Below are 26494 nucleotides of genomic sequence, written 5' to 3'. Positions count from 1 at the left end.
AGGACTAACATAGTAAAAGTGGCAATTTACCAAAAGTAATCTACAGATTCAATGCAATCCCAATCAAAATACCAACACAATTCTTCACAGACCTGGAAAGAACAATACTGAACTTCATATGGAAAAACAAAAAAAACCCAAGATTGCCAAAAGAATCCTGTGCAATAAAACAACTTCTGGAGGAATCACAATCCCTGACTTCAAACTCTACTATAGAGCTACCATAATAAAAACAGCTTGGTACTGGCATAAAAACTGATGTGTGGACCAATGGAATCAAATTGAAGACCCTGACATTAATCCACACACCTATGAACATATAATTTTTGACTAAGAAGCCAAAAGTGTACAATGGAGAAAAGAAAGCATCTTCAACAAATGGTGCTGGCATAACTGGATATCAACATGTAGAAGGCTGCAAATAGATCCATATCTGTCACCGTGCACAAAACTTAAGTCCAAGTGGATCAAGGACCTCAACATAAATCCAGCTACTCTGAACCTGCTAGAAGAGAAATTAGAAAGTAGTCTTGAACACATTGGCATAGGAGATCACTTCCTAAATATAACACCAGTAGCACAGACACTGAGAGCAACAATTAATCAATGGAACCTCTTGAAACTGAGAAGCTTTTGTAGTGCAAAGGACACCATCAACAAGACAAAGAGACAACCTACAGAATGGGAAAAGAACCTCACCAACCCCACATCTGACAGAGGACTGATATCCAGAATATATAAGGAACTCAAGAAATTAGACATCAAAATGTCCAACAGTCCAATTAAGAAATGGGCTATAGTCTCTAAACAGAGACTTCTCAATAGAGGAAACTCAAATGGCTGAAAGACATTTAAGGAATTGCTCAACATCCCTAATCATCAGGGAAATGCAAATCAAAACTTCTCTGAGATACCACCTTACGCCTGTCAGAATGGCTAAGATCAAAAACTCTGAAGACACCTTATGCTGGAGAGGATGTGGAGCTAGGGGAATTCTCCTCCACTGCTGGTGGGAATGAAAGCTTGTACAACCACTTTGGAAAACAATATGGCACTTTCTTAGAAAACTGGGAATCAATCTCCCCCAAGATCCAGCTATACCACTCTTGGGCATATACCCAAGGAATGCTCAATCATACCACAAGAGCACTTGCCTAGCTATCTTCATATCAGCATTGCTTGTAATAGTCAAAACATGTAAATAACCTAGATGCCCTTCAACTGAAGAATGGATAAATATAATGTGGTACATATACACAATGGAATACTACTCAGCAGAGAAAAATAATGACATCATGAGGTTTACAAGCAAATGGGTGGATCTAGAAAAAATCATCCTGAGTGAGGAAACCCAGACTCAGAAAGACAAACATGGTGTGTTCTCACTCATAGGAGGATACTAAATGTGGAACAAGGATGACTGGACCGCCACTTACATCACCACTGAGGCTACCTGGAAAACAGGACCCCAAGAAAGACACAGGGATCGCCCAATGACAGAGAAATACATGAACAGCCTGGACATGAGTGGGGGTAATGAAGGGCGAGGACCAAGGGAAAGAGAGCTTCGGGGAGTGGGAGATCCCAGCTGGTTCAAGAACAGGGAGGGAGAACAAGGAATATGAGACCATGGTAAATGAAGATACATGAAAATAGGAAGAAGCAAAGTGCTGGAGAGGCCCACAGAAATCCGATACCCCCATAATAGACTGCTGGCAATGGTCAAGAGACAGCCCGAACTGACCTACTCTGGTGATGGGATGGCCAAACACCCTAATAGTCGTGCCAGAAACCCCATCTAACGACTGAGGGATCTGGATGCAGAGATCCATGGCTAGGCCCCAGTTGGAGCTCTGGGAGTCTAATTAGCAAGAAAGATGAGGGTTTATATGAGCTATAATTGTTGAAACCAAGGTTGGATAAAGCACAGGGACAAATAGCCAAACGAATGGATACACATGAACTGTGAACCAATGGCTGAGGGGCCCCCAACTGGATCAGGCCCTCTGAATGGTGAGATAGTTGTTTGGCTTGATCTGTTTGGGAGGCATCTAGGCAGTGGGACCGGGTCCTGTGCTCATTGCATGAGTTGGCTATTTGAAACCTGGGGCTTATGCAGGGTGGCTGCTCGTCCTGGGAGGAGGGGACTGGACCTTCCTGGACTGAGTCTACCAGGTTGATCTCAGTCCTTGGGAGAGGCTTTGCCCTGGAGGAGGTGGGAATGGGGGGTGGGCTGTGGGGAAAGGGACTGGGGTATGAGGGATAACAAGGGAATCCATGGCTGATATGTAGAACTGAATTGTATTGTAAAATAAAATTTAAAAAGGAAAAATAAATAAATAAATAAATTTATAAATAAATAAGTAAAATCTCAAAAAAAAAAAAAAAAAGCCAGCGCCATGTTCCCAGTTCTTATTCTCCACACATGTGTCTCTTCCACAGGCCTGTGTACTCTCTGTCCCTTTCATAATAATAAAACTGTTATTAGCAGAAAAAAATACTATTTGAATTTGAATTCTCACATATAGCAGCAAAGCTCTTTGCATGAACTTGCCATAGTTCATGTGAATATCCAAGTTCCATGGACAAAAACAAGATATAACCTGGCACTCTGATCTCTGCTTCAGAATTTTGTTTCACCTGGGTGAAAATTGTAACTAATACTCTGATTTGATTCCAAAACTACTGTAAGAGAGATGTACAAGCTGGGCATGGTGGCTCACTCTTCAGAGCTTTGCATTCAGAAGATTGAGTTAAGGCAGATTTCTGAGTGTCTGAGGTCAGCTTGTGATATAGAGTAAGAGCATGATTTTATGATTATATGGCAGAACTTTCTAAAATTTCCTTTATCCATTCCTTTCTTCTAAATACCATAATCAGCTGTGATTGATATTTTAATGGGATCTTTTATGTTCCCTCCAAACTCCAAACTCAGGATACTGGGTACTAATGCATAATATTTCTGAAATCAAAAGTCAGTTTGAAAAGCCCATTTTTTGATCAATGTAAGCCAACAATTAACCTTTAATAGCTGAATCAAATAAACTTTACATGAATAGTGAGCATTTTAATCAATTACAGTTTCTACTAAACAGTTGCTTTGATCAAATACCATGCTTTGTAGTCATTCTAAAATTATTTCTTCATTACTTATATTACTAATCTAGTTGGTTGCACGTGTTACCTCCATAATTATATGCATACTACCATAGGAAATAGAAATCATGATGGTAGATTTATGATCTTAAATACCAGACCAAATTCTGGTACTGTCTGCAATAAGTGACAATCGTGTAACTGTCAGTAAAATAGATACTTTAATATTATAAAAGGCATGGGAGTTCCTAGGTGAAAGTGCATACAAATTCCCTCTGAGATTTTTTTTTGTTTGTTTGTTTTTTTGTTTTTCCGAGACAGGGTTTCTCTGTGTAGCTTTGCGCCTTTACTGGGACTCACTTGGTAGTCCAGGCTGGCCTCGAACTCACAGAGATCCGCCTGGTTCTGCCTCCAGAGTGCTGGGATTAAAGGCGTGCGCCACCACCGCCCGGCTCCCTCTGAGATTTTAATGCATGTTGTAAATAATTTCCATGGGAACCAATATTTGGCGCAAGGCCACCACTAAGAAAAATCACTTAGAAGATAACTTCAAATAAGCCAGATGATTAATTAATAAATGGGGACTATAATAAGGAGGACTTGGGTTATATAACCCTCAAAACTTTTGATAATGAATTCACGTGGACCAAATCCCCAGGCTTACTTCTAATTCTCTGTTAAAACTACTATCCATAGCAATAATATTATCAAACACAAGAGGAAGCATCACTAATTGTAAACTGTATAGAAAGGTAAATAGCACAACTTAAAAAACAACAGGTGTAAATATTTCAGGCTGATCAGAATAGCATAGGTAAGAAACTCCATCATTAGCTAAATTAAGTTGTATGGATGGTAGAATCAAAGCAGAGGAAAGTGTATGTATGCTGTAAACTCTCAGAACAATTAGAATAAAACTAATTATCTAGACTAATTGTCAGTACAGAATCAAGAAAACATTGGGGCAATGTCACTTTGCAGTGGATAGAGCTTAACATTCTCTGATTTTAATGCTAAAGGAACTCTAGAGACTGAGGGAGTTTCTCCATGTCATTGCAATTTGTTAAGAAATTGTTGGGATATCAGTCTCAGAACTAACATTTAAAATATTCAGTCTAATGAGATTCACGTAGGTCCTCTACTCCCTTCGTACTTTGAGGAAGCCATAATTTGGCCCATGGAGGGAATTTCTGAAACAACTTTCCCAAGATCTTCTCGCTGCTTGTCATTAGATTACTGACTCTTAAATAATCTATAGACATGTATGGAACTTCACAATTTAGACATAGTTGACATAGCATCATTTTTCTATTTAAAAGATAAAGTTAGTTATATTCTAATATGAAACACAACCTCACAAAACACAGACATGTATGCATGTACACACATATCAGAGTGATTTCTGTATGGAAGTCAAACATCTTCTCAAGGCTGATTTAGCAGGCTACAACTTTAAGTTTGTGTGGCACTGAGAAAAACACAATTTTTATATCTCAGGTATCATTGGTTTAAAATGAGTCTAATCATATTGTCTCAAAAGGTTATTAATTTAATTAAACCTTTAATTATATAGAATCATACAGCAAACAAAACCAATTTAATAAGGGATGAAATGCATGTAAGTTTTCACTTACTGGTATTTTTACTCTTGCCTTATTCACATTAATTTATTATTTTTATTAAACGTATGTAAGAATTACCATATTTCAGTAAAATTTAAAATATAATATTTTGCAATTTAAATTTACTTTTTGCAGTGAAATACCTGCTATTTTCCTGAAAATCTCTATCATTTGAGAAATACATTTAGAAACAAAAATATGAACTTAAGTATTAATGACTCGTGTTATATTTTGGAAGTGATCTCCCATGCCAATGCATTCAAGACTACTTCCTACTTTCTCTTCTAGCAGGTTCAGAGTAGCTGGATTTATGTTGAGGTCCTTGATCCACTTGGACTTAAGTTTTGTGCACGGTGACAGATATGGATCTATTTGCAGCCTTCTACATGTTGATATCCAGTTATGCCAGCACCATTTGTTGAAGATGCTTTCTTTTCTCCATTGTACACTTTTGGCTTCTTTGTCAAAAATTATATGTTTATAGGTGTGTGGGTTAATGTCAGGGTCTTCAATTCGATTCCATTGGACCAATGGGTGAATTATCCATTTTAATCCCTAAGCCTCACTGTCTGTATTGAGTGACCTACCTATTATTTTATTAATATATTACAAGTTTTATATCTGTTCAATCTTGCATGTATTTGTATTCTGTTTCTTCTATCATTCACTAATACATCATTCTCTACCATGTCTTGCTACCTAAATTACATTATGTGTCATTTCAACATTAAATAGTACATGTGATGACTTTCAGTAAAAGTCACAAAGTAAAGATAAAAGTATTTGCATGTTTCATTTGTTTACTTTGTATAATTTCAATTATATAAGCTCAAAAACAAGATAAATATAACATTTAAATAATTTCTGTCACTCTAATTCAAAGGATATATAATTCCTCTAATATCAAACAAATTGTAAATAAATTACGAAATTTAAAAAAACATGTATTATTCAGGCAACATAATTCCCCTTTCTTTTACTCTTTTCTCACTTATTTCACAGAAATATTCATTATTATTTTACATACTAGTAGTAAATAATCTAAATGATATTTTAAAATAATCACATTATAATATCATCCAAAAGAATTAAAGAATATTTACAAGGCAGGTAAGATTTGTACACTTAAAATTATTGTTCAAAAGTTGCTGAAAATGTTTAAAGAAAAATCTAAATGAATAGAAAGGTACTTCATGTTTATGCTTTTGGAGATTTTAACTTTGTTTAAGACAATCCATATCAAAATTCTAATATAGTTTAAAGGAAATTGAATACCTTATATTTAAGCTCATTTTGGAATTATGAGATCCTAAATAGCTAAACAATATCTAAAAGAAAGGACATATTTTCAACAATATCTAAAAGAAAGAATGTATTTCTCTTTCTCAATTTGAAAAGTTACAATAAAGCTAAGATAATCAAAATAGTGTGGTATTGGCTAAGGCTAGGCATATAAAGCAATGGAATGGAATTTAAACACCAGAAATAAATCTTCATATTTCTGTAAATTGTTTCTGTCAGAGTTTGATTTCTACATGCTATGGAATGAATCTTGAACCATGTGGTTGTTTGACATATGATGGCAAATATATATATATATATATATATATATATATATATATATGATATATATGATGGCTATATATGTGAATATTTCATTTTAGTTGGTGGAGCTTTTTGAGAAGGATTAGGAGGAGGTATGGCCTTGTTGGGAGAGGTGTTATTTGAAACTTTAAGGATTATTAACCTTATTATTTTTGCTAGATTTTCATATTACTCTGCATTATCCTTCAGAAGCTTTTACCATCTTTTTATTTTGTCTTTTACTTTTTCTCCTTCTACTCTTAATCAGCTATATGTTTATCTTCACTTTGTCCAAGGTTGACAATGGATTTAGTGTATTTCATACCTATTATTAACCTTTAGTTGTTTGTCTAAAAGAATAAAATAAAAAAATTACTATTGACATATATGAATTCATCATTATATAGTCATTGATAATAGTCACAAAAACATCCCATTCCATAGTCATAGTTACCTAGCTACATATAATAAATATGCCTTGACTCCATTTCATATATGCTCACTTTTTCTGTATGTCATGAATGATTTTAATGTAACTTTAAGTATCCCTAAGAACAAGAATTTGATCAAATTTGTTGGTTCTATTTATAGCTCAGAGACTTCCATCATGAATCCCTTTACCTCACAAACATAGGTGGACTATGGGCTCTGTACAAATCCTGAGTAATAAGAAATTAATCTTAGTATTTCCCTCAATAGTTTACTGGATTCTGTGTCTTCAACATCCTGATTTGTCTGTTTCCTGAAAAATAATCTTAAATAACATCTTAGAATACACAAGATGAAAATTTTAAAGTCTTCTTACCTGATAGGCTCTGCCTAGTCTGCCTTCATGTATCATAGTTCAGTAAGTTTAAAACTTCTCACATACATATATTTTTGTCCAAACTATTTGGAACACTTCTTTTGGGTTTCCAACACTCAATATTATTGATAAAAAATATGATGTAAATCTTACACTTATTCTTTGTATATGATTGTTACCTCATCCAACAATACTGCCTCCAGCCTTGGGAATATAAAATGTTCTTTACATTTCTTTTTATAATTGTCAATTTTTAGAATTATATTAATAGATTTTTTTCTATATTCATTTCTATTCTTGATCTTTAAATTTAAAACCTTATGTACTTTTGCATTGAGAAAATCTCATCTATTACTTATGGGATATTTTCTATACATAGCTTCTGTATTTTCTTTTTTTTGTACTATTTCTTTTTTCTTATCTTTCTTTTTATTTATTCTTTTTGTCTTTCACATCAAGCATATCAATCCCATTTTTCTCCCCATCTCTTCATATCCACATTCCGTCTTAGTCTGTATTATTCTTACCAGTCATAGATTTTATCCATGAGATAAATGCTTCATTTCAGAACTTTTCTCAATTTTAAAATTTGTTCATATTTTATTTTCCTTTTGTAAGATATACTTAAATTTATCTACAAGTATTGGTTATGAAATTTTCATTGTTAATATGCATAAATATAATATGCATTAGTATGATTATATATTTAGTTTCCAATTCTTTTCCCCCATCTACTCCCTTTATGTTTCTTTTTTAAATTGATGCACTATCTTTTGTGTTTCTCTTCAGAAACTGATTTTATTTGTTGATTAGGATATTTTAAAAAAGGTGTCTGTTTTGTCTGGTGTGATTTTCATTGGTTTATTTTTCTTGTTCTTTCTCCTTCTGGATAAGTTTTTCCTTAAAAGTCTGATGATATTCTGTGATTAAACACAAATATTCTTCATTTGTATTTAAAATGAAGAAATAAGAAGTTATTATTGAATCTTGTCTATATGGGTAGATATTTTATGCTATATATTTTGCTTTATAATGCAGAATGTAAAAGCTTGCATATGTTTTAGAAAACCAATAAATCATAAAGCCTGCATTAATTTAGTAGGAGATGCAAATAACCATATGATGATTTGGTCTTCTCCATTTAACTTGATTTCATTAATAAAGATTCTTAATTTTAGCTGATCAATGATATCCTATAGCCAGGATTATACTCCTTCTAGTGTTACAGGCAAATCAATTCATGAATCGGTTCTTTTGTGAAATCATTGGAATGTGTATGTGTACACACACACACACACACACACACACACACACACACACACATACACACACATGGGAAAGTTCAGCTATAGATTTCAACTCACTGGAGAATCATTCAACAGAGGGAAAATAAAAGGAATGAAAAACATAAACAGAACCTATTGGCAAAATTATTAAGGCTACTCCACATAGTTAATAGGAAGATTTATTTAGTAGGTAACTTACAAATGAAGGGATAGGTAGGTCGCAGGGTGTGGGGAAGGTGTATCACAGTCCAGCAGTGTTCTCTGGAGCTCTGCTCGGTCAACCTCCACCATCTAGGGTCCAGGAACAGAGAGAGAGCTGGCCCATCTTGATCTCAGTTCTCCAGGGTCCTCCCTTGGCCCTGCCTTGTAGGTGTGACAGTTGCCGAAGCCTCAATGGGGGTTGAAACTTCCAGATCAAAGCTGGAATGGCTACCCACTATAGGAACCTCTAAAATCGGAAAGATACAAGAAGACAAACCAATATTCATTGCTATTTGTAGCTGGGGAGCTTCTCTCAGGGTCCTGCCAAGCCCCAACAGTCCCACAGCCCACTTATAAAATAAACACACAGATGCTTATATTATTTAAACTGTTTGGCCTAATGCCTCAGGCTTCTTGCTAGCTGTTCATATATCTTAAATTAACCCATTTCTATTAAACTATAAATTGCCACGTAGCTTGTGGCTTACCAGTATCTTAACATCTTCTCATGGCAGTGGCTGCCAGGGTCTCTCTGCCTCAGCCTTCCACTTCCCAGATCTCTCCTCTCTCTTTGTCCAGCCTATACTTCTTGTCTTGCTACTGGTCAATCAGTGTTTTTATCAATCAATCATCCACAACACTTCCCCTTTTTCATTTTTTTTTTGAAAAAAGAAGGTATTAACTTTAACATAGTAAAATTACATATAACAAAACAATTATCAAGCAAGGATTACAGTTACAATATCTAGTCTATTTATATTATCTAGTCTATTTGTATTTTGCAAAACTAAGATGATATCCTATCTATCCTATATTTGTGAGTCTAAGGTTTCATATCTAACTTATCTTTTATCATAACTAAGGAAACTATAACTATCTAGTCTTCAACTACACAAAAGACCTCAGAAGAATATAATATTATCTGAGAAATGGGAGAAGGATGCAAGCAACTTTTGGGAGTATTGTGAGAGTAGACAAAGACAGCTGGCAGCCTGGAGAGTCATCCAAAGTTTCTCTGTAAATTTGGGGCATCTGTCTTCAGCCCACAGGCCTAGAGTCTTTCAGTCACTTTTCTCTGTGTCCTGTAGAATGTCTGGCCATTTCCTCTGTGAAACAGAAACCTGACGAACTATTTTGCCAAGCAAAGTTCAGTGGTCACCTTCCTATGGGTCCTGCATGTCCATTCGATCAAACAGTCCTGGCAAGAACAATTTCTTGCCCATAAGGCTATTTTTGCCAAGGTGAAGATAAACTCCATATAGAGTGTCTTCAATGACCATCCTCCTCTGTGAAGTAAATCCAGTGCTGCCAGGAGCAGACTTGTTTCATTGTCCAGAAAGTCTAATTAAAAAAAAAATAAATGCCATATCCTGTAGGTCTTTGAAGAATTTGAAAATTTTACCTATCTGAAATACATCTATGTATACCTAGAAAACTTAACATGACTATAAGTTTGACGATCATAGAATACTAATTGTTCCATTACAATTTAAATGAGTTGTATAAACATAATGCCTTAAACAGGAGTAAAAAATACACATACAGTATAACAAAATTAACTTTAAATTTGTATCAATAAACTAAAATCCATAGCAATGTAAAACATTTTTAAACAAGTTGCTCTTTAAAAGGTTCAATAATATACCCCTTTATCTTATCTATATTGTCCCCTTTTGTTCTTTAGAAAGAGATTGTGTTTATAATCAATGTGTTTTAATTAAAAATATTGGTTTTCTCTGTCCCACACCAGAGGGCTCTACTGCTATGGGACACAAAAATCTTTCAACCTGTTTTTTTTTTTTTTTTTTTTTTTTTTTTTTTTTTTTTTTTTTTTTTAATATACTCAGGTTTAGAGAAGGAGTGAGCCAATTCCATCTCCAAAGCCAGCTTGGTATATTTGTGAATTTGGGCATAGCTTCTCATACTACTTTCTGCTGGATGGGAGTGCTGTATCTTATGGGCACACAATGAAAATTTTAGGATTATGGAGTAGTCTGTGAGGGTATATTGTCTGAGCCATTGGCCTAGAAACCATTCTGGATGTTAGGTCATCTAGGCTGTGGTGTCATCAGAGACCTTTTAGGGGGTCTTGGCTGGTCAACCTGATGTATCTTAATAATCTGGAATAAATCCATAGCCTCTGGCTTTCTGTGGAAACAAAAGCAGAGCCTCCTTTCCAAAACAACATATCCTTACATCTAAATTTTGAAGTCAAAGTACCTTTAAAATATTCACATTGGCTTAACTCAACAGCTTTTAAAATCAAATGTCTTTCTGCATTTAAGAATATAAAAGACAATATAATCCAGATTTTCTGTGTGATATCCATCTTTTACATGTTTATTTCTTAATATTAATTTTACTCTCTTTAAAGACTTTATTTTTTAAAACTACTTTTATATTACTGTTTATATTCCTTCTTTTCTCTTCCAAGCCTATGTACATTTTTACAAATAATGTAAGCTATTTAAAGTCTTATTCCATCTGAATCTGTCTTAATGTGTAACTATTGCTTTAAATTACAGCTGTTAGTACTGAAGCAGAAGTCTTGGCTATTATCTCTGTCCAATTTAACTTTTCAACATGGTGGAAATAATTCACCACCAGCACTGGGAGCCATAGTGGATTTATGCTTCTCTCCAAGCAGCATGTAGCTCAGACACCTTTTTTGTTGTTTGTTTGTTTTCATGTATCATTAAAGCCTAAATACACCATATAGCAGCAGCGTAATGTGCATCTTGGAGACATCTCATTACCGCCATACTGCAAGTCAAGCATGCATGCCAGGAACCCACCATAATTGCTCAAACCTGCAGGCTGCTGCTAACTTGAGAGAGACAACTAGGGAGCTGTTTTTAGCTCCATTTTATAATCTTCTTTCTCAGGTTTTAGGTGGAAACTCTTGCCAACCCGTTGGTCACCATTTGTAGCTCCCACCAAGGCCCCTCAGTCCCACAGCCCACCTATAAAACAAACACACAGATGCTTATATTATTTAAACAATTTGGCCTAATGGCTCAGGCTTCTAGCTAGCTGTTCTTATATCTTAAATTAACCCATTCCTATTAATCTATAAGTTGCCATGTGGCTTGTGGCTTAGCAGTATCTTAACATCTTCTCATGGCAGTGGCTGCCAGGGTCTCTCTGCCTCAGCCTTCCACTTCCCAGATCACTCCTCTCTCTTTGTACTGCCTATATTTCCTGTCCAACTATTCGCCAATCAGTGTTTTATTTATCAATCAATCATCCACAGTAGCTATTGTTAGTTTAATGAGCCATCTTAGTTAAGTTGTAACACTAATCCCTCAATTTGAACATTATCAAAGATATTCTGTATATGTCTTTTGTAAATGTGGTTAATATAGTAAAAATGGAGCTATCATGTTAATATATTGGGATGAGCAGAAACTGTGAGGACACACAGGCATACTAAAATAATATCAAAGAAATCAAGCCCAAGAACTAATCAGATACATCAAACCAAGAAAAGAGTAGAATTGCCTCACCTGGACCACATAAAGTTGTGGATACTTAACATTAATGCTAGGATCTCACCTCAACCTGTGATCAGCTGCCTAATGTGTGTATAAAGGACTGACAAGTAGAGAATTCCCTGTCACTAGAACTTTGACCTGTTGGTTATCCTGCTGTTGATGTGGCTTATTGAACCACTTACCTGTCCATGTAATTATCTTTTGGGATTTGGACTTGAACCCACTGTTTTCTACTCTCAGAACTTAGTTCAGAATTTAAACTTGCAGATGAGGACTCTAGCACTTCCAGCAGCAGCTCCTTCCTGGCACTGGTCCAATTTGTTGCAATATAGACTGCTGTGGATATCGCTCTATATAAATAAAACACTGATGGCCAGTGACCAGGCAGGAAGTATAGGTGGGACAAGGAGAGAGGAGAATTGGGGAAACAGGAAGAAGGAGGGAGAGACACTACAGCCACTGCCAGGACAAACAACATGTAAAGATGCTGGTAAGCCACGAGCCATGTGGCAAGGTATAGATTTATAGAAACAGGTTAATTTAAGATATAAGAACTGTTAGCAAGAAGCCTGCCACGGCCATACAGTTTATAAGTAATATAAATGTCTGAGTGATTATTTTATATGTGGATTGTGTATATATATATGTGTACATACATACATACATACATACATACATATATATATATATGCATATGCATATAGATATATTTACTGTGCACTATGTGATGGGTGATGAGAGACAATATTAAGAACTTGTCTTTGCCTGACCTAAGGTGGGCAGGAGTATATGATAAATTGCTGTCATTGAAACCACTAAATGTTGAGAATTTATTATTATTATTCAGTAAATTCTGATATTATACAAAGACACAGTGTTTTTACTCTATGTTTCTGGCAATATGCTCAAGATGTTCTTTCTAGACCGTTTCACTATTACATTAGTGTCTCATATATGATTTCTTTAAAAAGATGTTCTGGTTCAAAAATGCAACATCAGCTCTTGCTTAAGAATTACAGCCTACTAGAACACCTTGAGATGAAGACATGTTGTCACTCTCTGTTTCATGGGTGAATATAGATTGATGCATAGATGTAATGCTGTGCCAAAAGGAGAAGCATTTAAAATACAATAGTTGAAGAAATAATGGCCGTAGTCTATATAAGTGTCACAAAGGAGAATAATTTACATATTAATGAAGTTCAAAGAAGTCCAAATATAATAAATAAAAAAAAATGAACCAAATCATAGTTAAGCTTTCACAAAGGAAAAAAAAAGAAAATGGTTAAAACAATCAGGAAAAAACTGATCCAATACAGCATAACAACATTTAAATAATGGCTGTTTTTTTTAAACAAACAGTGGAGGAAATTAAAGTAGTGGGTTAGCTTATTAGCATATTCAAGGTGCTCAAAACTCTTATGTAAGAATCTTTTATCAAACAAAGTTGTTTTTGAAGCATGAAGACAAAGTAAAGAGAGCTCTAGATGAGAGAAAATGAGAAACTGAACTGGCCTTTTTGTTGACATGTCTCATAATTAATACTAAACAAAGTTCTTCAGAAGGAAAATAAGTAATACCATAGAGTAATTACATTCTATATGGACAAAGATTGATCATCACTAGAGATAATTATATACCTGAAAGGAATTTACATATGTTTATTCAGGTTTTTCTTCTCTTAATTGATCATAAAATTCCTGACAAAATAAGAAGTGTAAGCAAATCCACACAAGAGAAAATGTTTTGCTGTAAACTCCACTTTCAAAAGGAAGAATTTAAATTAATATTGTAACTTTCCTCTTTCTTTAAATTACTGTGAAAGAGAACTAAAGAATGCATAAGGAAGAAAAGATTAAAATTAACAGATTAAAAATATATATCACATAAAACAAATGAACACTTTGCGTATAGTACGAAGGTCTATTCTTCATATTTTAAACCCTAATTTTCAGGCATATATACAAAATGTATCAATGTTTCCTCACATTTCTACATTAAAATTTATCAAGAATTATACATAGTCAGTTTTGTTATCAAATGTGGACACACAGTAAGGTTTTCTATTCTGTAGCTTTCCCTGGTTGTTTTTAACATTCCTTCACCTGCTTGCCATTTATCTTAGTTCACTCCAGCAATTGTATGAAACACTACAGGTGGCTGACTGTCAAATACCAGGAATGGTTATAAGTGGTTATAAGTCCAAACCAAGGGGACAATGAATTCAGCATTTGGTGAAGTTCTTATAAGTTCTTATACTTATAAGACATCCAGCTTCATGAGTTAAATACTTCATGAGGCCTCACTGGCTAATAACCATCACATTTGTGAACTTTGGGGAAACAAAACTAGTCTAAACAAGCATAGTCCATACATGTGTTTTAACATATTTTATTATATGTTCTCATGGTTTTCTACTCATTTTGTTATTATGGGATTTGGGCGTATTGTTTTGCGAATTGCATTCAATATATTTTGATCTTGATCATATTATCTCCTCTACCCTAACTCCCCTACATTCTTTACAATTTGTTTCTTTTTTCCTTAGTGGTTTAGTGAAAGACTGAAGAAAAGTTGTCCTTCTGAACTTAAGGGCATAACTTGGCCAATTACGTATTATGTCACTATAACATGAACAGTCACCAACTTCATGAGAGTAAATAGTAATTCTTATTTTAAATAATAACATACTTTTTGGTTTCAGACATGGATGTACTAGCAAGCAAGATGTGTTGATTCTAATATATCCGTAAATGAGAGCCATGTTTACTGAATTTGGAAATTTGGTGGGTTAAAATGTGTGTGTGATAAAGAATGTATACATGTGTACCACCTATACCAAAAATTTTGAAGGTTAAACTTTTGTACCTCTTATTAAAATTTGATTTGTTTTGACTTTTTAAATATAAAATATTGATTCACCTTTAAAGTTTACATAGCCCAAGTTAAGAAGCTATAAGTAAAGCTGAGACCATACCTCTGTTGGTAAAGTGCTTACCTTTTAAACCAAAGGACCTGTGTGTGTTTCCCAAAGTCCATGTTTAAAAGCCTGTGTGATCAGATGTGTTATGGGGGTGTCATGTGGTAAGTTGGATATAATCAAGGTACTTTTGGCTCTCAAATCACGTAGCTGGATTTTCACATGTTCAAGAGAGTTTCATAGAACTACACATATAATATTTCTGTATTTCTATTTCCAGACTTACTCATTAAAGAGACTAATGTTGTAATTCCCACTGCTCTAATTATTATTCACAAACTGTAAATCTCTAAGTGTTAACCACATGGAGCGCCCACCTGCTTGTATCTATCACTAGGCTTCACATTTCATGAATGAGATGTTTCAGTAAAATAAAAATAAAAATACATGAAAAGAAGCCTGTTATTACTTCTATTTCTGTCTCACAATGAAATGACCTTCATTTGGCATTTGCTTAATTTATTTAACTTGACTTGTCTGAACTTTGGATTTTCTTTATATATAAAATGTAATAGTTCACCTCACTAACTAGAAGATAATTTGCAAATTACCTGAGATACCTACATGGAAAATGCTTCAGAAATTAATTTTGTCTAAGTTGAACAACTTTGAAAGGTTAGAAATTGTCATATATATAATACATCATATATACATTGGCATACATATAATACATTATATATACACATAATACATTGTGTGTGTGTGTGTGTGTGTGTGTGTGTGTGTGTGTGTATTTAGGGAGAGATTTTAGTATTAGAAAGGATATCCTTCCAGTGTCACATATTTAGTGAAATGAAGTTTGAGAAACAAAATCCAACCAAGCAAGCAAGCAAACAAACAAACAAACAAACAAAACCCCCACAATTCTTCTATCTGTATGAAAGATTCATTACACAATATTAAGGTCAAAATCATCAATCTAGTCATTACATGAAGACGATGTCTAACAAAAGGATTATTTCTTATTCTCAACACTACCTTTATCACTGAAGACAGTAACTCCAGACAAGGAAATTAGAATTATAAGGATAAGGAAGCAATTTCTATTGTCTATGTCCTAGAGATTGGAAGAGAGTTGAGTTCTTTTAGAGTCAAAAATTTCTACGACTGAATCTCAGCTCTGTAATTTTTTCCCTTTATACCTAAATATTCCTTATTTTTTATAATATAAATAATCACTATTACCACATAAACTATCATGGGGAATATATGAATTATTGCACTAAATCTTGCACTGTCCTTCAAGTAAGTAATCAGTGCTTCCAATGTAGGTATGGCTCTTAAGTGAATGCTGTTACCTAAATTACCTTCTGTGAATTATCAAATCTGAGGAAGCTTTGAAAAGCCCAGTGTTGCTCTGCTCATAAGAAAGGTACTCTGCCATTTCTGCTACAGGATGAAAATTTATACTTTAAACCTCAGCAATTAGCCAAATAGGAAAATTCAATTTATTTTTCTTGTAAACATTTTCAATCCCTCTGCCATCTTAACTATTCTAGTTGTTTACATCTTGTTGTTTGTTCTGTGACTCTCAGATATTTGTGTAACTCATAATTGTCACCTCAGATACTTCTGGCTTAAAAATATACACTTCTTGCAAGCTTCTTAGATTTTCTAATTAGACCTTCCTTTGCGACTATGCAACTTGCTGATGCTCTTGATTCATGAAGACATCTCTTTCAGTTGGATTTATTACATTCCTTTATTCCTCTGCCCATCTTTCTACTAGTGGAACTGACATATGCATAGCTGGACTGTGGTCTTTCTGATGGAGCAGAATTAAGACATAATTTTATTTGTTCCTTTTTCTTAAAAAATCAGTCCCACAAGGTATGTCAATGGTTCCTGAATCAGGCTGTATGCTAAAGATCATATGTAGAATTGTTTTTGTTTGGTTGATGTTGTTTATTCACTTTTTAAATGTTCAAACATAATTTGCCACATCCTACAAATAATGCACCATAATTGAATCCCTGTGATTGAAATCTCAGGTATGCAGATTGAAGCATGCTCCCTAGTGTCTCTTATGCCACCAGTCCAACATTATTGCACTCAATTATTTTGGAGTAGACCAACATAATTGGCATTTCTTATACCATTCTATAATAGTATTAAAAGAGTAAGAACATGAGCCAGGAGGTTCTCTCCTCTGAATTCTAAGTATCATGTATAGGGTATGCTATAGCTTAGCTCTTTTGAAAACATCATAATAAGAACAAATGAGCTAATAAATGTAGTGCCTGTATAACTCTAAGTAAAAGGGGAGGAACAGAGGGCCAGACAAGAACTCTCCTTAACACACAGGGAGATAACTTTCCTGTTGTCATATAGCATATGAATTTCTTGTGAAACTGTCAGGTCATGAACTAAAGTAGCTAGAGCTTTTCACAAATAGCTTCATTCAAAAATCTCAGAAATCTACTGTCACTTCAATATTCTAACACAGTATAAACTATGCATTTAACCTAGAAGCTCAGGGAGAAATGAAGTGTTCACACTTGTACATCAGTTCTGCCGTATTTACCATGTAGCTATTTAAGCATATGATTTTATTATTAGAATTTTCTATTTGATTTTTGTAGGAATTCTTTGGGGCTAGCCAAACTTTCATAACATTATTTGGATAATCAAACATTATGCATAATATCTAAAATGAAACTTAAACAGACACGTGTCATCTGGAAAAGTCTGTAATTGTACTACACAATTATTTAAAATTGCATGTGTCTCCTGTACCACACTTTATGCAGGAGAGGATGTGGAAATAGGGGAACTCTCCTCCACTGCTGGTGGGAATGAAAGTTTGAACAACCACTTTGGAAATCAATATGGCACTTCCTTAGAAAATTGGGAATCAATCTCCCCCAAGATCCAGCTATACCACTCCTGGGCATATACCCAAGAAATGCTCAACCATACCACAAGAGCACTTGCTCAGCTATGTTCATATCAGTATTGTTTGTAATAGCCAGAACCTGGAAACAACCTAGATGCCCTTCAACTGAAGAATGGATAAATAAATTGTGGCACATATACACAATGGAATACTACTCAGCAGAGAAAAACAATGACATCATGAGGTTTACAGGCAAATGGATGGATCTAGAAAAAATCATCCTGAGTGAGGTAACCCAGACTCAGAAAGACAAATATGGTATGTTCTCACTCACAGGAGGATGCTAGATGTGGAACAAGGATGACTGGACTGCTACTCACATCACCAGTGAGGCTACCTGGAAAACAGGACCCCAAGAAAGACATGGTGAAATGGATGAGATCTACATGAACAGCCTGGACATGAGTGGGATCAATGAATGGCGAGGGTTGAGGGAAAGAGAGTGGGAGATCCTAGCTGGATCAAGAAAAGAGAGGGAGAACAAGGAATAGGAGACCATGGTAAATGAAGACCACATGAGAAAAGGAAGAAACAAAGAGCTAAAGAGGCCCACAGAAACCCACAAAGATACCCCCACAAAAGACTGCTGGCAATGGTTGAGAGACAGCCGAGACTGACCTACTCTGGTGATGGGATGGCCAAACACCCTAATGATTGTGCCATAAACCCCATCCAAGGAATCTGGATGCAGACATCCACGGCTAGGCCCCAGGTGGAGCGCTGGGAGTCTAATTAGTGAGAAAGAGGAGGGTTTATATGAGCGAGAATTGTTGAAACCAAGGTTGGATAAAGCACAGGGACAAATAACCAAATGAATGGAAACACATGAACTATGAACCAAAGGCTGAGGGTCCCCCAACTGGATCAGGCCCTCTGAATAGGTGAGACAGTCAATTGGCTTGATCTGTTTGGGAGGCATCTAGGCAGTGGTACCAGGTCCTGGGCTCATTGCATGAGTTAGCTGTTTGAAACCTGGGACTTATGCAGGGACACTTGGCTCAATCTGGGAGGAGGGGACTGGACCTGCCTGGACTGAGTCTATCAGGTCGATCCCAGTCCTCAGGGGAGACCTTGATCTGGAGGAGGTGGAATGGGGGGTGGGCTGGGGGGAAGGGGAGGGGGCAGGAAGGGAGAGAAAAAGGGAATCTGTGGCTATTATGTAGAAATGAATAGTATTGTAATATATATATATATATATATATATATATATATATATATGACTTGTGAAGAAAAGTTCTATTTTCTCTTATGACAACAAACAAAAACTAAAGTGTCATTCTTTAGCTTAAATAATACAGTTTTTTGTTAATATCAGAAGTGGTCCATTTTTATTTCTCTCATTTCTTTTCAGATCCCAAAATTGGGTGGCCAAATTAAAACACACAAGATTATTTAGTATTGTGAAAACATTTTACTGAATATGATACACACACACACACACACACACACACACACACATATATATATATAAAACATTTTACTGAATATGATACACACACACACACACACACACACACATATATATATATAAAATGATTGAGCATTCCTTGGGTATATGCCCAGGAGTGGTATAGCTGGATATTGGGGGAGATTGATTCCCAATTTTCTAAGAAAGTGCCATATTGATTTCCAAAGTGGTTGTACAAGCTTGCATTCCCACCAGCAGTGGAGGAGAGTTCCCCTAGTTCCACATCCTCTCCAGCATAAAGTGTTCTCTGTGTTTTTGATCTTAGCCATTGTGACAGGTGTAAGGTGGTATCTCAGAGTTGTTTTGATTTGCATTTCCCTGATGATTAGGGATGTTGAGCAATTCCTTAAATGTCTTTCAGCCATTTGAGTTTCCTCTGTTGAGAATTCTCTGTTTAGTTCTAAAGCCCATTTCTCAATTGGACTGTTGGTCGTTTTGATGTCTAATTTCTTGAGTTCCTAAAAACCCAGGATAGCCAAAAGAATCCTGTACAATAAAACAACCTCTGGAGGCATCACAATCCCTGACTTCAAGCTCTACTATAGAGCTACAGTAATAAAAACAGCTTGGTATTGGCATAAAAACCGACATGTGGACCAACGGAATCGAATTGAAGACCCTGACATTAACCCACACACCTATGAACATATAATTTTTGACAAAGAAGCCAAAAGGGTGTAATGGAAAAAAGAAAGCATCTTCAACAAATGGTGCTGGCATAACTGGATATCAGCGTGTAGAAGGCTGCAAATAGATCCATATCTGTCACCGTGCACAAAACTTAAGTCCAAGTGGATCAAGGACCTTAACATAAATCCAGCTACTCTGAACCTGCTAGAAGAGAAAGTAGGAAGTAGTCTTGAACACATTGGCATAGGAGATCACTTCCTAAATATTACATCAGTAGCACAGGCACTGAGAGAAACAGTCAATCAATGGGACCTCTTGAAACTGAGAAGCTTTTGTAGAGCAAAGGATATGGTCAACAAGGCAAAGCAACAGCCTACAGAATGGGAAAAGACCTTCACCAACCCCACAGAGTGACAGAGGACTGATATCCAGAATATATAAGGAACACAAGTCTTTTAAATATAGTTGTATGTGGTTTTTAATAGATTTTATTTTATTTATTACTTTTTCCCACATATTTTCTGTTAGCCATGAAACAGGTCAAATGTGTTCATTTTTCTTACTACACCCTAGGTGTTCTGTATATATGTATATGTATATGTATATGTATATGTATATATATATATATATATAGATATATAATATATATATATATGTGTGTGTGTGTGTATACATACACACACACACACACACACACACACACACACACATATATATATATATATATATATATATATATATATATATATATATATATTAGTATAAGCAAGATGCCCATTATCAACTCTGTTTCTTTTCTCCACACAATTTTGCAACTGACATCTCTAAATGGTGCATGGATTTTTGACAACATCCTCTTCATATGATCATTCTAAACACACTCTTAATATATCTTTCCAATGCTAAGTACTCATAAGAATCATTTTCCGAGACGGGCCCAGCGGCGGCAGCCGACAGGGATATTCAGACCCGGCAGCAGCCGGCAGAGACATTCAGGCCCAGGGGCGGCCCACAGAGATAGACGGGCCCAGCAGCAGCCTGCTGAGGTAAACGGGCCGGGCGGCAGCGGCCGACAGAGACATTCAGGCCCGGCAGCAGCCGGCAGAGACATTCAGGCCCAGTGGCAGTCCACAGAGGTAGACAGGCCCGGTGGCAGAGACAAGCAGACACAGGTAGGCCTGCGCGGGGGCCCGTGGAGGTAGAGGGGCCCAGCAGCGTCCCGCTGAGGTAGACGTGCCCAGCTGCAGCAGCCGACAGGAACATTCAGTCCTGGCTGCAGCCTGCAGAGACATTCAGGCCAGGGCGGCCCCCAGAGGCAGACAGACCCAGCGGCAGTTGACAGGGACATACAGGCCCGGCGGTGGACTGCAGAGGTAAACAGGCCCAGGGACGGACACAAGCAGACGCAGCTTGGAACAGGGACGCCCCTAACTCCAACATCTGGGGAAGAAGCTATCTCGGTGGGTCAGAACCAGAAGGAATCTGAACACTCCGTCTGAGGACAACCCAGGGCCCAGCTGCTGATCCTGTGAAACCCAACAACTTGGAGGTGTTGGTGAGACTACCCTGCTCAGCTGAAACCCTTCTGGGAGAGGATTCGGATGCCTACAGTTTAAAGTCTGAAGAAACAAGATCAGCTGAGGAGTTGACAAATGAACAAAACGTGACCTGGGAACACAGAAGAAGGTGCTACCCAGACACCAAACCAGATCACCAGAATCATAAGTATATAATTCACCGATCGAAATCAACTGCCCTGAAGAAATAGCCCAATAGCACCAATTTAACCAAGAACCACTACTAAACCAAGACTAAAAATTAGAGCAAGAGAGGCACTCTCAGACACAGACACCACCTGCACCTCACAGAGGAAGAGATGAGTAGACGCCAGTGCAAAAATACAGGCAACAACATAAAGACGTATATGGCAACATCAGAACCTAGTGATTCTACACCTGCAAGACCTAACATACCATGACAGAAGAAACAGAAGAAATCAACCCTAAAAATGACATTAAGAAGATGATAGAGACCCTTAAAAAGAAATAAAACATTCCCTCAATGAGGAAATAAAAACTTTCCTTAAAGAAGAATTGAAAAACTACCTTAAAGAGGAAATAAAAACTTTCCTTAAAGAGGAAATGAAAAACTCCCTTAAAGAGGAAATAAAAACTTCCCTTAAAGAGGAAATGAAAAACTCCATTAAAGAGGAAATAAAAAACTCCCTTAAAGAAATGGAAGAAAAAACGAACAAAAAATGGGAAGAAATCAAATCAAGCCAAGAAAAAGCAATTAAACAGATGAAAGAAACATTCCAAGATCTGAAAAATGAATTTGAGACAATAAAGAAAACACATGCTGAGAGATTGCTGGAAATAGAAATCCTGACAAAACGAACAGGAACTACAGAAACAAGCATAACCAACCGATTGCAAGAGATGGAACAGAGAATCTCTGACGCTGAAGACACGATAGAGAAAATAGATTCGTCAGTCAAAGAAAACAATAAAGACAAAAAAGTCCTAACACAAAACGTCCAGGAAATTTGGGACACCATGAAAAGACCAAACCTAAGAATAATAGGGATAGAAGAAGGAGAAGAATATCAACTCAAAGGCACAGAAAATATATTCAGCAAAATCATAGAAGAAAACTTTCCTAACCTAAAGAAAGAAATACCTATGAAGATACAAGAAGCTTACAGAACACCGAATAGGCTGGATCCAAAAAAAAAGTCCTCTCGCCACATAATAATCAAAACACTAAACACACAGAATAAAGAAAAAATATTAAGAGCTGCAAAGGAAAAGGACCAAGTAACATATAAAGGCAAACCGATCAGAATAACACCAGACTACTCAATAGAGACTATGAAAGCTAGAAGATCATGGACAAACCTCATGCAGACACTAAGAGACCACGGATGCCAACCCAGACTATTATACCCAGCAAAACTCTCAATCACCATAGGCAGAGTAAACAAAATATTCCAGGATAAAACCAGATTTAATCAATACCTGTCCACAAACCCAGCCCTACAGAAAGCACTAGAAGGGAAAATTCAACCCAAAGAAGCTAAACACATCCATGAAAAATCAAGCAATAGATAATCCTACACCAACATACACCACAGAAGGACAACACAACACAACCAAAAAAATAACAGGAATTAACAATCACTGGTCATTAATATCCATCAATATCAATGGTCTCAACTCACCTATAAAAAGACACAGGCTAACAGAATGGATAAGAAAACAGGACCCATCCATATGCTGCATACAAGAAACACACCTTAACTCCAAAGACAGACACTACCTCCGAGTAAAGGGCTGGGAAAAGGTTTTCCAAGCAAATGGACCTAAGAAACAAGCTGGTGTAGCAATCCTAATATCTAATAAAATAGACTTCAAACTAAAATCAATCAAAAGAGACCAGGATGGACATTACATATTCATCACGGGAAAAATCCACCAAGATGAAGTCTCGATTCTAAACATTTATGCTCCAAATACAAAAGCACCCACATTCATAAAAGAAACACTACTAAAGTTTAAAACGCACATCAAACCCCACACATTAGTAGTGGGAGATTTTAACACACCACTCTCACCAAAAGATAGATCTACCAGACTGAAACTTAACAAAGAAATAAAGGACCTAACAGATGTTATGACTCAAATGGACCTAATAGATATCTACAGAATATTCCATCCTAACACAAAAGGATATACCTTCTTCTCAGCACCCCATGGAACCTTCTCAAAAATTGACCACATGCTTGGACACAAAACAAATCTCAACAGATACAAAAAAATTGGAATAACCTCCTGTATCTTATCAGACCACCATGCCTTAAAGTTAGAACTCAATAATAACAAAAATTATAGAAAACCCACAAACTCATGGAAACTGAATAATGCCACCTGAAACATCAATGGGTCAAGGAAGAAATAAAAACAGAAATTAAAGAGTTCCTAGAATTCAATGAAAATGAAAGTACAACATACCCAAACTTATGGGACACTATGAAAGCAGTGCTAAGAGGAAAATTCATAGCTCTAAATGCACACATAAAGAAGATGGAGCAATCCCATACCAATGAATTAACAGCACAACTGAAAGCTCTAGAACAAAAAGAAACAAACTCACCCAGGAGAAATAGACGCCAGGAAATAATCAAATTGAGGGCTGAAATCAACGAAATAGAAAACAAGAGAACAATACAAAAAATCAATGAAACAAAGAGGTGGTTCTTTGAAAAAATCAACAAGATAGACAAACCACTAGCCAAATTAACCAAAAGGCAAAGAGAGAGCACCCAAATTCACAAAATCAGAAATGAAAAGGGAGACATAACAACAGACAATGAGGAAATCCAGAGAATCATCAGATCATACTTCAAAAACCTGTACTCCACAAAAATGGAAAACCAGGAAGAAATGGACAATTTTCTGGATAAATACCAAATACCAAAATTAAATCAAGACCAGATAAACCATTTAAATAGACCAATAACCCCTAAAGAAATAGAAACAGTCATCAAAAGTCTCCCAACTAAAAAAAGCCCAGGACCAGATGGTTTCAGTGCAAGAATTCTACCAGACTTTCAAAGAAGAACTAATACCAATCCTCTTCAAAGTGTTCCACACAATAGAAACAGAAGGAACACTACCAAACTCTTTTTATGAGGCTACAATTACCCTGATACCCAAACCACACAAAGATGCAACAAAGAAAGAGAACTACAGACCAATCTCCCTCATGAACATTGATGCAAAAATACTCAACAAAATATTGGCAAACCGAATCCAAGAATACATCAAAACAATCATCCATCACGACCAAGTAGGATTCATCCCAGGGATGCAAGGATGGTTCAACATACAGAAATCAGTCAATGTAATACACCATATAAACAAACTGAAAGAAAAAAACCACATGATCATCTCCCTAGATGCTGAAAAAGCCTTTGACAAAATCCAACACCCCTTCATGATAAAGGTCTTAGAAAGAATAGGAATACAAGGAACATTTCTAAACATAATAAAAGCAATTTATAGCAAGCCAACAGAAAACATCAAATTAAATGGAGAGAAACTCAAAGCGATACCACTAAATTCAGGAACAAGACAAGGCTGTCCACTCTCCCCATATTTATTCAATATAGTACTAGAAGTTCTAGCTAGAGCAATAAGACAACAAAAGGAGATCAAAGGGATACAAATTGGCAAGGAAGAAGTCAAACTTTCACTATTTGCAGATGATATGATAGTATACATAAGTGACCCCAAAAACTCTACCAGGGAACTTCTACAGCTGATAAACTCCTTCAGTAAAGTGGCAGGATACAAGATCAACTCAAAAAAATCAGTAGCCCTCCTATACACAAATGATAAAAGGGCTGAGAAAGAAGTCAGAGAAACATCACCCTTTACAATAGCCACAAATAATATAAAATACCTTGGGATAACACTAACTAAACAAGTGAAAGACCTTTTTGATAAGAACTTTAAATCCCTAAAGAAAGAAATTGAAGAAGATATCAGAAAATGGAAGGATCTCCCATGCTCATGGGTAGGTAGGATTAACATAGTAAAAATGGCAATCTTACCAAAAGCAATCTACAGATTCAATGCAATCCACATCAAAATCCCAACACAATTCTTCACAGACTTGGAAAGAAAAATACTCAACTTTATATGGAAAAACAAAAGACCCAGGATAGCTAAAAGAATCCTATACGATAAAGCAACCCTTGGAGGCATCACCATCCCGGACCTCAAACTCTACTATAGAGCTATAGTAATAAAAACAGCTTGGTACTGGTATAAAAACCGACATACGGACCAATGGAATCGAATTGAAGACCCTGACGTTAATCCATGCACATATGAACACCTGGTTTTTGACAAAGGAGCCAAAACTATTCAATGGAACAAAGAAAGTATCTTCAACAAATGGTGCTTGGCATAACTGGATGTCAATATGTAAAAGATTACAAATAGATCCATATCTGTCACCATGCACAAAACTCAAGTCCAAGTGGATCAAAGACCTAAACATAAATCCAGTTACACTAAACTTAATAGAAAAGAAAATAGGAAGCACTCTTGAACGCATTGGCACTGGAGACCATTTCCTAAATAAAACACCGACAGCACAGACCCTGAGCACATCCATTAATAAATGGGACCTCTCAAAACTGAGAAGCTTTTGCAGGGCAAAAGACACAGTCAATAAGACAAAAAGACAGCCAACAGATTGGGAAAAGATCTTCACCAACCCCACATCTGACAGAGGATTGATCTCCACAATATATAAAGAACTCAAGAAACTAGACATCAAAGCACTGAACAGTCCAATTAAAAAATGGGCTAAAGAGCTAAACAGAGAATTCACAAAACAAGAACTACAAATGGCTGAAAGACA

The sequence above is a fragment of the Peromyscus leucopus genome, chromosome X, assembly GCF_004664715.2.
Source record: "Peromyscus leucopus breed LL Stock chromosome X, UCI_PerLeu_2.1, whole genome shotgun sequence".
Taxonomy (NCBI): Eukaryota; Metazoa; Chordata; class Mammalia; order Rodentia; family Cricetidae; genus Peromyscus; species Peromyscus leucopus.
This window is presented reverse-complemented; position numbering follows the sequence as displayed.